The sequence below is a fragment of the Gracilinanus agilis genome, chromosome 2 (assembly GCF_016433145.1).
Source record: "Gracilinanus agilis isolate LMUSP501 chromosome 2, AgileGrace, whole genome shotgun sequence".
In the NCBI taxonomy this organism is placed as follows: domain Eukaryota; kingdom Metazoa; phylum Chordata; class Mammalia; order Didelphimorphia; family Didelphidae; genus Gracilinanus; species Gracilinanus agilis.
In genome coordinates, this window is record NC_058131.1 from 495,618,263 (window position 1) to 495,631,360 (window position 13,098).

Consider the following 13,098-nt stretch of genomic DNA (forward strand, 5'->3'; position numbering starts at 1 on the left):
ACAAGGTTTAATGATTAGAGAGCTATCCTTAGTCATGAAAATCTTAGTTAAAGATCTTCATTCAATAGACAATAGCTGTGTGACTTTGGACAAATTATTAATTTCTTATGACTGTAGACATTAAGACTCTACTTTGCAGAGGAAAGAATAGCCTTACAGGGAGCTCCTTGAAGCCAATGAAATACTATAGTTATTTTTTTAAAAGACCCTAAAAATATATTATATATTCTAACAGCATGATCACAGAAGACCTATTTTAAGGGGTGATGACGTAAAGGAGAAAGGGGGAGGAGAGGAAAGGAGAGAATCAAGAAGGGAGAAAATTTGAAACTTGAAATTTTTAAAAACAAATGTTAAAAAATTTTATATGTAATAGAAGGAAAAAGAAAATATTATATTAAAAAAATAAATGTTATACCAACTAGTGGTATAGAGGCTAGAGTCATGGAGGGGAAGACTGCAGTTCAAATTCAGCCTCAGACATTTACTAGTTTTGTGACTCAGGGCAAGTCACTTAACTGCTACCCCACCTCAGTTTCATCACTCATAAAATGGAGATAATAGTAGTACTTAACTCCTAGAGTTGTTGCAAGGATCAAATGAGGTAATATATATGAAGTGCTGTATAAATATTATTGTTGTTGTTATTATCATTAAAATAATTGATTCAGGTCATGGTTATATTTCACTAAAAGAACAAAGAATTTCTAGGTGGCACACTGAATAGAGTGCAGGATATGGAGTCAGGAAAACACCTTTTTCTGAGTTCAAATCAGGTCCCAGATACTTAGTAACTGTGTTAATTTAGGCAATTTGCTTAACCTTTGTGTTAGTGGAAATTTGGGGTTCGTTGAGCTTTAATATTTAGATATATGATATAAACTTCCTGTGGACATTTAGGGGACTTGGAAACTATATTTCCCATTATTCCCTTATGGAGGAAGTGTGATTACGTAGACAGATGTATAAGACTCCTGATGTGACTGGGACGTGCACTCTTTTGTAAGAAGCAGCCAGGTGGGCAGAAGGTAATGAAGTGCGATTTGAATTAGATCTTAGCAGGTGCATGGCCTTCTTAATTACCTACCAATATGGCTTTAAATAAACTATTAATACTTTTAAATATATCCATATATATCAATATTATTTTTAACACCTTGTTTGGCTGAATTTCCTCAACTATAAAATGAGCTGGAGAAGGAAATGGCAAATCACACCAGTATCTTTGCCAAGAAAACCCCAAAAGAGGTCATAGAGTTGGACATTCCTGAAAAATGACTAAAGAATAAAAGAAAAACTTGTCACAACTTAGGTATACTCATTATGGAGGATTTAGAGGAAAACAAACAAAAATTCCCACAGAAGAAAAAGATCCAGAAAATTTCATCCAGTTTTGATAAAAGAAGAACCAACTCTGGTGAAATCATTGAACTATCAAAAGATCAAAAGCATATGAGCTAAGGTGATAGAATACTATTGTGCTCAAAGGAATAATAAACTGGAGGAATTCCATGTGAACTGGAAAGACCTCCAGGAATTGATGCAGAGTAAAAGGAGCAGAGCCAGAAGAACATTGCACACAGAGACTGATACACTGTGGTAAAATCTAATGTAATGGACTTCAGTACTTGCAGCAATGCAATGATCTAGGACAATTCTGAGGGATTTATGGAAAAGAACACTACCCACATTCAGAGGAAGAACTATAGGAGTGGAAACACAGAACAAAAACAACTGCTTGAACACATAGGTTGATGCAGACATGATTGGGGATGCAGACTCAAAACGACTACACCAATGCAACTATCAATAATATGGAAATAAGTCTTTATTGATGACACATGTTAAAACCAGTGGAAATGTGGTTCGGATATGGGGGGGGAGGTGAAAGGGGAGTGAAGGGGCAAGTAAGGACATGAATCATGTAACCATGGAAAATTTTTCTAAAAAATAAAAAATAAATAAAATCCTATAAAAAAACAACATATGAGCTGAAATTAAAAGGAGATATTTAGTGTCAGGTTGGTATTCTTGATTCACCATCTTCTATAAAGGAAGCATTATTCATTTGATTATAATTAAATAGTCATTAAAATAAAAGAGAAACAAGTTTAGTTTAGAATCTTTCCTTTTCCTCTCTCCTAGCATCTTAAAAGTATCAAATGGCACTCAATGTTAGAAGTGACTATGTACTTTTCTTCTCAAAAGTTGCAGATATAGGTTTAAGTAAGATGATTTTCTTCCTTGTACAAATACATAGAGCCACCTTCAATGCTTTTTAAATGGTACACTCTTTACTTATTAGAATAGGACATGTTCTTTGCAAATACTAGAGTGCATTATGTAAATTGTGAATTTAGGTGCATAAATAGCTTACTTCTATTTTTCTAAAAATGCAGAAAGCATTTAGGCATATTACTTCCACGTAGCCTGACTGAGAATAATACATTGTTCATCCTCATGTCTTTAATGGCTGTTGCAAATATTTTGTTTTTGTTTTTTTTAAAACTTAGGAGTGCCTTGATTTAACAATACTTTCATTGTTCGAAGTCTGTCTTAAATATTTTAACATTTTCCCCACACAAAATGATACAAAATAGTATTGACATGAAGTCAGGAGAGCTACTCCCGAGTCCTGGCTCTATTTATATTTATATGGCTTTGGAGATGCTACTTTTTCTGTCTCACTTTCTTCATTTGTAAAATGAAAATAACTATGATTATCCTACCTATTCACAGGAGAGTGGAGAAAAAAGTACCTAGTTGTAGGAAGAATTCATAGTACATTCGGTACCATAGGACACATACCCCAACATTGTCATCTATCCATGATATGAGGTAAGGTCAAACTTTACTGTAATGGAACTTCTGGAGGGGTGGGTTATGGTGCAACAGATCCCTGAAGACCTTCCATTTCCTCTAATTATCTGCTTCATGGCTTCTTGACCCTTGTCAAATTGATGCCATGGCTTTCACCAAAGCAGCAGGAGAAAAATACATTACTGGACTTGGGATATCCATTGTGAAAGGTTTCTCTTTCCTTCCTGCTACAGGAAGTACCCTGGACAGTAGTTGTATCACCCCTCACAGCAGGTCCTGCTGGAGATGTCCTCCTTTCCTGTTCTAGAGTCTGTACTTAAGGGGAGAGGAGCCTAAGGAGGCAGAGGTGGCTGGTGATGTTGAGAGGAAATGGGAGTGGGCAGCTGTATCGCTTCTGCTCCAGGATGGGGGAAGTCCTGAAACCCAGACTCCTATATACAACGACTTTCATCACCAAAGCATTCTCCTTTATGTGTGCCAGAGCTTTATAAAAATCGAAAGTACTTTGTATATGGCAAGGTGAAAAGGCTGCTGGTTTTAGAAATCAGAAGACCTAGATTTAAACCCTGTGGCTGTTATTATTTATTATAACCTTGGGCAAGTGATTTCATTTATGGCAATTGGATAAGATGATCCCAAAGATCCCTCTCAACTCTGTCTGATTTTATGAAGTGCAAAGAAAGAGGGGAAAAAAAGATACATTTTTAAGGGGGGAAATGACTGCTTTTACAGGGGGAAAAATCACATACTGACATTCAAATGAAGTGAAATCATAAGCTTTGTTTTGATAAAGGGGTCCTTGTTAAAAATTTTTGGTGTAAATTTCCAGATTTCTAGAAGCCAGTGATTGTTTCTTATTTGTCTTTTTAACCTCAGTTCCTTGCACATACTAAATGTTTAACAAATGTTTTTCTGAATTAAATTGAAACAAAATGTTTATCTCTTGGAGGCAGTATGGTACTCAGATTAATAGGATCTGAGTCAAAAGCCCTGGATTTGACTCTTGACACTTCTACTTCCTACCTGTGTGATTATTGGCATGTCATTTTATCTCTTCTATAAAATAGGGATAACAATGCTTATGTTATTATTATAATAGAAAAGAATAGTATAATATTATATGTAGAAACCATGTAAAGGAAATGAATAATAAAATGGCAAATAATAAGAAAGTAATTAGGTAGCTCAGTGGATAGAGTTCTGGGCCTGAAATCAGGAAGATCTGAATTCAAATCTGGTCTCAAAATACTTATTACCTTTTACCCTCTGTTTGCCTTGGAGAAAGGTAGGTGGCTCAGTAGATAGAGCACTTCATCCAAAAAGTCAGGAAGACCTGTGTTCAAACCCAGACTCAGACATTTCTTGGCAAACTATCCCAATATCTCTGCCAAGAAAACCCCATGAACAGCAATGGTGTGCTATCATCTATGGGTTCATGAAGCATTGAACCTGCCTGAAAAATAAGAAAAGACAATAAGAGAAGTAAATTTTATAAAAAGATTAATAATAATAATAATAAGCATCCAATCTTCTCAATAACTCTGGGAGATAGGACCTCATATTATCCTCATTTTAGAGATGGGGAAACTGAGGCTGACAGACAGTAAATGGCTTGCCTAGTGTCCCACAGCTAGGAAGAGTCTAAGGCTAAATTTGAAGGTTTTCTAGATTCCAGGACCAGTATATATTATGCCACTTAGCAGCCTACATTACCTTAAAGAACTTAAAATGTAATTTATGATCAGCCCCTAAAGAAATTGGTGCTTGAGTTACCAGTCTATGTTTTTGGTATGGAGACATCCTCACAACAAAAGCAGGGAATATTTCACTTGTCATTTTATGTCCCCAGCAACTGGCACATAATAGATACTTGATAAATGCTTATTGCTTGGTGGATTGGTGGTTGTTCTTAGACAAAGTATTCTTAAACTGAGGAGACAGAAAAATCACTAAAATAATTTTGCCCTACTCAAATTTTATGGCAATAACAATATACTTAATTAGATACTTCAATGACTCTTTCATGTCAAATCCTATTCATGATTCCTCCTCTAAACCTTATCCTGATGCCTCCTCATGACATAGAAGTTGGTTAAGTACAATATTGAAACAAAATGAGGCACTCACAACTCCCTGAAAAGATCACAAAAGGAGGTTTACTTTGTCCTAATAGCAAAGACATGCAAAAAGGATGCAGTGCCATTTAATTAATTTAATTTCAACAGAGCCTTTACATACCCCTATTTTTCTTCATATGAGCCTACTTGTCAATAGGGTGAGGTAGGGTGATTAGTATGGCATTTAGAAGTCTACCAAATCAGAGGGAACTAAATCTGTAAGAGGTGAACTTTTTATGACTGTAGTTGATCAGAAAATTGTGTCAGAAAAGGCAGAGATCAATCAAGTACTAAGGACATCTTTGATGCCTTTTAGCCAGAACTAGTCCTTTTGGGGAAGGAATTTGTAGAGTCCTACTTCTGTCACAAAAAGATCTTCAAGGTCATGTCAATAGTATGCCAAGCTCTGGTAGGTGCTACCAAGCTAGAAAGACTTTTAGTGTTTTGTTTTGTTTTGTTTTAATTTTCCCAGCAACAAATTACATTAGCTAACTGAGGACCTGTGTAGTTGAATACAAAGAAGATCATTCCAAGTGGGTTGGACATTCTTTGGGCATTGTTGACTTATTAACAAGGAAAAATAAGAAAAAAAAGAAAGAAAATTATTACTTTATAGTATTTAAACTTGGGTGTTTCAAGTTAAAATATTTGTCTAATTTTTTTTTTAATTTTAAGCTTTCTTAATATTAATCTTTAGCTTTTTAATTGTTGCTGATAGGCATAAAATGATCGAGTCATTTCCCCTTTCTGACCAATAATTGTCCTTCAGGAGAATGAGAAGGATGAAACATGAATTGAACAAGCAGAAAAAGTACTGGAATTGGAACCAGAGGTCTTGAGTTTTCTTCCATTGTTGTTCCTTGCTACCTATATAAGGTTGGCTAAGTAACAAACAAATGAAAAACTTATAAAGCTCCTTGTAAACTTTAAAGCGCTATATAAATGCTAGCTAATATTGTTATTAATGATGATGATGATGATGATGACAATAATATGATGACTCTGGTGATCCATTTCTGCTATAAAGCTATGATTTTTAAGGTCTTTTCCCTGTAGGGGAGAGATGAAATAAAAACACCTAAGCCCATTTAATGGTTTAAGAGGCGTACACACCCTATGTAAGGAGGGCCAGTGATAATGTATCTATTTTATTCACCCATCACAGGTTACCATTAGCTACTCCATTTCCCAGCTTCATGGAGTCCTTAAAATGAACTGGAAATGTATGCAGCAATACTCAGAATTAGCTATTTTCTTAAAAGCAGGAAGCCTTGAGCAAGAGGCAAAGTTCTAATTTCCAACTCAATACTAGTGACTCAGGAAGTTCAGACAGTTCAGATAAGGTTCAGATCTGAGCACTTTATGAATTTCCCTCCTGTCCTTTTTCCTTATGCTAGTGTATTGCCAGTGGCAAATTTCCCTTTGGAGTAGAGAATTTGTGAATAAAGCATACAGCTTCTTGTAACAGATTGGTTATGATGATAAAAATCAAGAATAATCTTAAACAATTTCCTTAGGTAATTCTGATAAATAAAGATACAAAACAGCATTATCATCATTTTGGCTTAAAGAGAGCAAGAAGATTATAAGTAACATTGATGTGTGGCCAGGAAAATTAAAGACAGAGGAGTAAAAGTAGCTGGAAATCAGTAATGGATCATTGCCGAACAGTAAATAACAAGAAAGAAAGGAGACAAATGCAGGAAGATGTATGACATCCCCAAAGTGCTTACAGATGACAGACAGTTCAATGCAGACAAATGAAATGTAATTATGACTTTGGTGAGTTTTCATGACATCAGGCAACTCTTTGTAAGAAATAAAATATGAGTTTTTAAAAAGGATAAAAAAAGAATCTGGAGACGAGTCTGTGTATCATTAATGAATGAGAAACAGAAAGAGAAAGACAAATCAATGCAGTAAACGAGTCTTAATGGCTCAATTGTGTGTCCATACCACCAAATCTGTGCATGCTTCAGAGATCCCCATACAAAAGAGAGCTTTTGAATGATAAAATCCTAGAAATGAAAAAATGCAAAAGAAAACCAGAGGTCTTGTGGTTAATCATTGAATGTGAGGAATCACTTCCTGTACTGCAGCTTCTTTGTGTTTTGCCCAGATGGGTTTTAAAGTGTCCATAGTAATGGAGTTTCACCACTCCACTGAGGATAACATTTTGTAATCTGCTCATTTTCACCAGATTTAAAACATACCACACATATTGTATGTGTGTGTGAGAGAGAGACAGAGAGAAAGAGAGAGACAGAAAAGAGACAGAGACAGAGACAGAGACAGAAACAAAGAGACAAGGGACAGAGAAAGGAAGAGAGAGAAAGAGAAGAAGGAAGGAAAAAAAAGAGAAGGAAGGTGAGTGAAATTCAATGTCATGGAATTAGTCCTGTATTGTGAGCAAATCACTTCACTACTCTAAGCCTCAGGTTTTTTATCAATAAAATGAGTATATATAATACTTGAAATACCTACCTTATGGGGTTATTGTGAGGCAAGTTTTAATAAATCTTAAAACATGCCTGCCATTCCTGGCTACAAGGGAGGTTGAGACTGATGGATCACTTGAGTTCAAAGGTTCTGAGCTACAATAAGGCAAAAGTTGATCAGGTGGGTATCTGCTTTAATTCTGGAATTAATATACCAGAAATCCCAGGAGAAGAAAATCAATAAACTACCTAGTGAGGGGTAAAATGGTCTAGATCAGAAAAATATGGTGGCTTAAAGCTTCCATACCAATTATCATTGGGATTGTTCCATATATATATACTTCCAGCCCAGTGAGATAAAGAAATATAATATCAAAAATAATAATGATATATAGATGTATAATATGTATACGGGGCATTCTTATGATAGCTAATACTATACTTCTCCATACTTAAGGTCATCCTGCTAGGCAGCTATGTGGCATAATAGATAAAATGCTGGGCCTGTAGTTAGGAGATCTGAGATCAAAACTAGTTTCAGACACTTATTAGCTGTGTAACCCTGGGCAAGTCACTTAACCTCTATCTACTTCAGTTTCTTCAACTGAAAAATGAAGTTAATATTATCACTATTAACAAGGGCTGTTTTGAGGATGAGCCAAGGTAATATTTGTATACAACTTAGTACAGTGCCTTCCAAAAAGTAGGTGCTTAATTTAAGACATCTTTCCTAGTCCTCAAAAATGTGATTAAAGAGACTCAATTTGCATACCTAAATTTTGTCACTTACTAATCATCATACTTCTTTATACTTCAACTTCTCTACCTGTAAAATAAAAATATTTTCCCCTCTATATACCTTTAAGGAATGTCTTAATGGTTATGGGAATGCTTTTAAAAGATATTGTAGCAGTCCTATAATGAAAAAACATATTATATGAATGTATTTCCCAGTTATCTGTGCTAAGAGGGATATATGAGAGAGTAAGAGATAAAAAGAAATAAGAGATAATAATTTTATCTTTAAAATAAGGGGTTTGTCTCTGAGGTTCCTTCAAGGTTCATGACCTCATGTCATCTCCAAATAGAGGACCTCTGGGTACATGACATATGAACCTGAATTAAGACCAAAAGATTAGGTGGTTGGTGGTGGTGTCAAAGAGTGGAGGCATTTTGGCATGGGTTTAAGTCTGGTATATTTGCATGTAACTTCTTTTTGGTGGAGAAAATGATTATTCAACACTACACTTCCATAAGGGGCAGAGTTAGAGCTTGACAGAGGACAGAATTTCTTTTTATTTCCTGCTTTGAAAAAGGATATATGTAGTTTCAAGGTTTCTTCAGGGAGAAAAAGGAAGGAAAGAAAGACTTTGTGAAAGAGCAGAGCTAACACCTCAAAATCTCCCTGATGTCTAGTTTGCTATACTAGAAACTTTAGGAGATTTCCTCTTGAATAATATTGGAAACTCAGTTTAGCTGGAATACTTGCATGAAGGGAAAAACTCCTTCACTTTTTATATTGTTTGGCATATATTAATCTGCATAGCTTTCCCATTTCTGTTTACTTTCAGTTTGGATAAATGAGTTTATTCACTAATTACTAGTTTTAAATTTTTTTTAATAACTACTATTTGATGGGAAGGAAATTAGGCTTTTAGATATAGATAGTGGTATTCCTTAACCACTAAAGGATAGTGATCAGAAAAGTGGCTTGAACCTTAAAATCATTTCCCCTAGACAAGCAATGTAGGTAAATATAATTCTAATCTGGTGTCTAATTCGGAGGAGAGAAGAGTGGGAAAGCCTGGTGGTCTCAATCTTTTGCTCCCTTCTAGGCAGGAATCAAAACTTTTTTGTAGAGAAATGGATAAACTTACAGAAATACTCATTCATACCTCTCTCTAAACCACATTAGACAAACCCACATGGACAGAACTGACATGAACAACACATTTTACACGTGCAGATTTATTCAGAGTGGCAGTAGAAAAAAAGGTACCATAAATCTTCAGGGTACCCTTTAGTCCCAAGGAAGAGGATGTAACTATTCCAGCCCTGAGAAAGTGAGTCCAAAGTGTATGTCATTCATTACAATCTAGAACTTCATCTATCTTAGGAGATTTTTGTCCTTGTTTTGATATTTTCTTTAACCAAGACTACTTATCATCTTGGCAGGAAAGTTTAGAATTTATTTGCATTGCCTTTGCTATATCATGACTACACAGGGACTTTATTCCAGATGTCCTTTGAAATAGGGACCAGAGGAAATTTTCCTTTATGACAACCTTTAAGGGAATCATCTATGGCACAGGGACCACTAGAAAAAAAATTGGGATCTGCCCTATGTAAAAAGGAACACTAAATTTTTTTAAAAATTTTTTTTTTATTGATTAAGAAAATTTTTCCATGGTTACATGATTCATATTCTTTCCCTCCCTTCCTCCCACCCCCTACCATAGCCATTGCCCAATTCCCCTAATTTTTACATGTGTCTTATAATGGGGAATAACCTGGGAAGTTAGCTAAATATTATCTGTGGGCTCACAATGGGGTGTGAGGGAGACAGGAATGTCAGAAGGCAGGACCAAACAAGGCAGGGAGACTGGGTTTAACTGCTAAGGAGGTATCTGTTAACAGAAGTGGCAGTTAGGCCCTAACTGTCACTCTGCACCTTCTAGGCAAGGGGCCTAGGGAGACTAGCAGGCAAAAGGCAAGAGTTTATAACAATTTTAATTAAAGAAACAGGAGTAAAGGATGGGAATAGGGGTTTCTACACTTTCAGACTAAGGGCAAACCACAGGGGCAGGGGAACGGACTTAACTACACTCATCTAATACCTAAGCCAGGCAGAGCCCAGAGAATAGCAGGACTGGAGTGGGAATCCTCACAGCAGAGTCCAGAGATGTTATCAGGATGCCAGGTGCCAACTCCTCCAGAACTGATAATCCAAAGTAGCCCAGTAGGGAGAGGAAGTCTGCAAGCTGTCCACCAGATCACAGGCCACTTCCCTACTCAGTGCTGTCTAGCAGGATTGATGTCCTCTGCTTTCAACCTTCACCACTCTCCAAGATCCCAGGGAATCAGGGTACAGCTCTACTAGCTCTGAGGTCTCCCAGGGTCAGTTACAGCTTGTCCCAACCACCATGAAGTCTGTCTCAGAGAGAGAGCCACACTTCCTGCTTCCCCATTCCATTTGGAATTCTCCAGCCCTTCCTGTTAAGTCTCCTAACTAATAACTAAATAATCTTCCTAATAACAGTCTTTGATCAAAACCTATTTCTATATTATTGATATTTGCATTAGGGTGATTGTTTAATGTCTACATCCCCAATCATATCCCCATCAACCCATGTGATCAAGCAGTTGTTTTTTTTTTCCTGTATTTCTACTTCCACTGCTCTTTCTCTGGAAGTAAACAGCATTCTTTCTTATAGATCCTTTAGAAATGTCTTGGATCATTGCATTTTTGCTAGTAGAGAAGTCCATTACATTTGATTGTGCCACAGAGTATCCATCTCTGTATATAAGGTTCTTCTGGTTCTGCTCCTTTCACTCTGCATCAATTCCTGGAGGCCATTCCAGTTCACATGGTATTCCTCCAGTTCATTTTTCCTTTTAGCACAATAGTATTCCATTACCAGAATATAACACAATTTGTTTAGCCATTCCCCAGTCAAAGGGCATCCCCTCGTTTTCCAATTTTTTGCCATCACAAAGAGTGTGGCTATAAATATTTTTGTACAAGCCTTTTTCCCTATGATCTCTTTAGGGTATAAACCCAGTAGTGGTATGACTGGATCAAAGAGCAGACAGTCTTCTTTTAACGCCCTTTGGACATAGTTCAAATTTCCATCCAGAATGGTTGGATTAATTCACAACTCCACCACCAATGCATTAATGTCCCAATTTTGCCACAACCCCTCCAACATTTATTACTTTCCTTTGCTGTCATGTTAGCCAATCTGCTAGAACACTTAAAATTTTTGTCTAACTTCAAGTTTCAATGCCTCAGGGAACTAGAGGAACCATGGTATAGTTTGTACCCACAACCATAGATTTTTTACTAGAAGATGAGTGAGTGATTTCTAGTACATCCCAGATTTCCACTGCTTATCCTTTATTTTCAAAGAGAACCAATTATATAGATTAATGTCTTGACTTGGTAGCTAATTGAATTTAAGTGAGACAGAATTGCACAAAGTTGTCAGTCTTACTATCTTTTCTAGAATCATCCAAGTCCAGTGGCAAGATAGAAGTCAGAATGACTGGCAATGACCTGGAATGCAGTGGTTGACCTTGGCATCCTTGATGTATGATCAAACTCTAAGTGCTCCATAGTGCCTGTTTCAGCCACCTTAATAGTGCCTGTTTCAGCAGAAGGACTAACCTGGCAGACTTGACATATTTTGGCATGAATTTTGTAGGCCCAATATTTTGTAGGATCTGAGCTAAATTTTCAACCTATACATTCTTGAGACAAAAATTGCTAAAGGGAGAGTATGACCCAGATATTGGAAAAATGTTTATGTTTCTTCTTGGTATATTTTAAAGTCACTATCCCTCTGTCAAAGGCAGATGATGTTTAGACATTAAGCAGAACCACAGCATTAGTCTCTGGTCCCCAACAAGTGGAGGACCAGAGGTAACTGGAGATGAAGTCAAGAGTAACAGAGAAAAAAAAGACACTCTAATCCCCCAATGTAAGATTTTTCTAAAAAAATATGATTCCTTACTCTAAGGAATTTATAGTCTACTTAAACAATATGTGACATATACTCAGGTGGGTTGAAAATGAAACAACTTTAAAAGTGTTTAAAAGTGCATAGAAGAATGCACTCTTCTCTAGGTTAAAAATGTGAAACCAATAATTGGATAATTGGATAATATAGGCAAGATACTGGCCTTGAGTAATTAAGAAAAGGGAAATCATCTCAACAAATAAGGAAACTATCTGTGTATATGTATTGTGGGGGGAAACCCATGTAATGGCATTAACTACCTGGGGCTGTGATATTTCACATTCAAAAATCAGTAGGAAAATCATAATTTTGATTAAATCTTATTGGCAAGGAAATGTCAGATTTGATAGGGTACTTACACAAGAGCCACCAAGGCAACAATATTGTGAATGACTCAATGATTGCTAATACTCTCTCTGCAATGGATTGAGACAATGTTTTACTGAGACTGGAAGAGGTAGTTTCTAGTAACACTGAAATGTCTTTGAAATTCTCTGTGAGCCTAAATCCTAGAATTCATCTCATCTATACTCAAGTAATTCTATTTTGTCACAATATTCTGTATTCTTTCCAAGCTCTGTGTAATTTTGGCACTAATCATTGTATACCTGATCATAGAGGTAAAAGACACCCCACAGCATACTCTATGAATCACAGATCAATGGTGTCTTCTTCCACAGATGAAGTTCAATACTTTATATGAATATAGAAAGCTATCAAAACATAACTCAATGTTATATACATTTCAATGAGAATTCAAAAGTGTAGAGGGATTCATGAGTACTGGTTGCACATATGCTGTGGATTAAATCCATTTTGAGCTCATATCAGATAAGAACTATCAAATTAATATTTTAAACCTATGTTGATATTGGATATTTAACCATGAGGTAGTATATATATATATATATACACATATATATATACACATATATATATATACACACATACACACACACACATACACACACACACACACATATA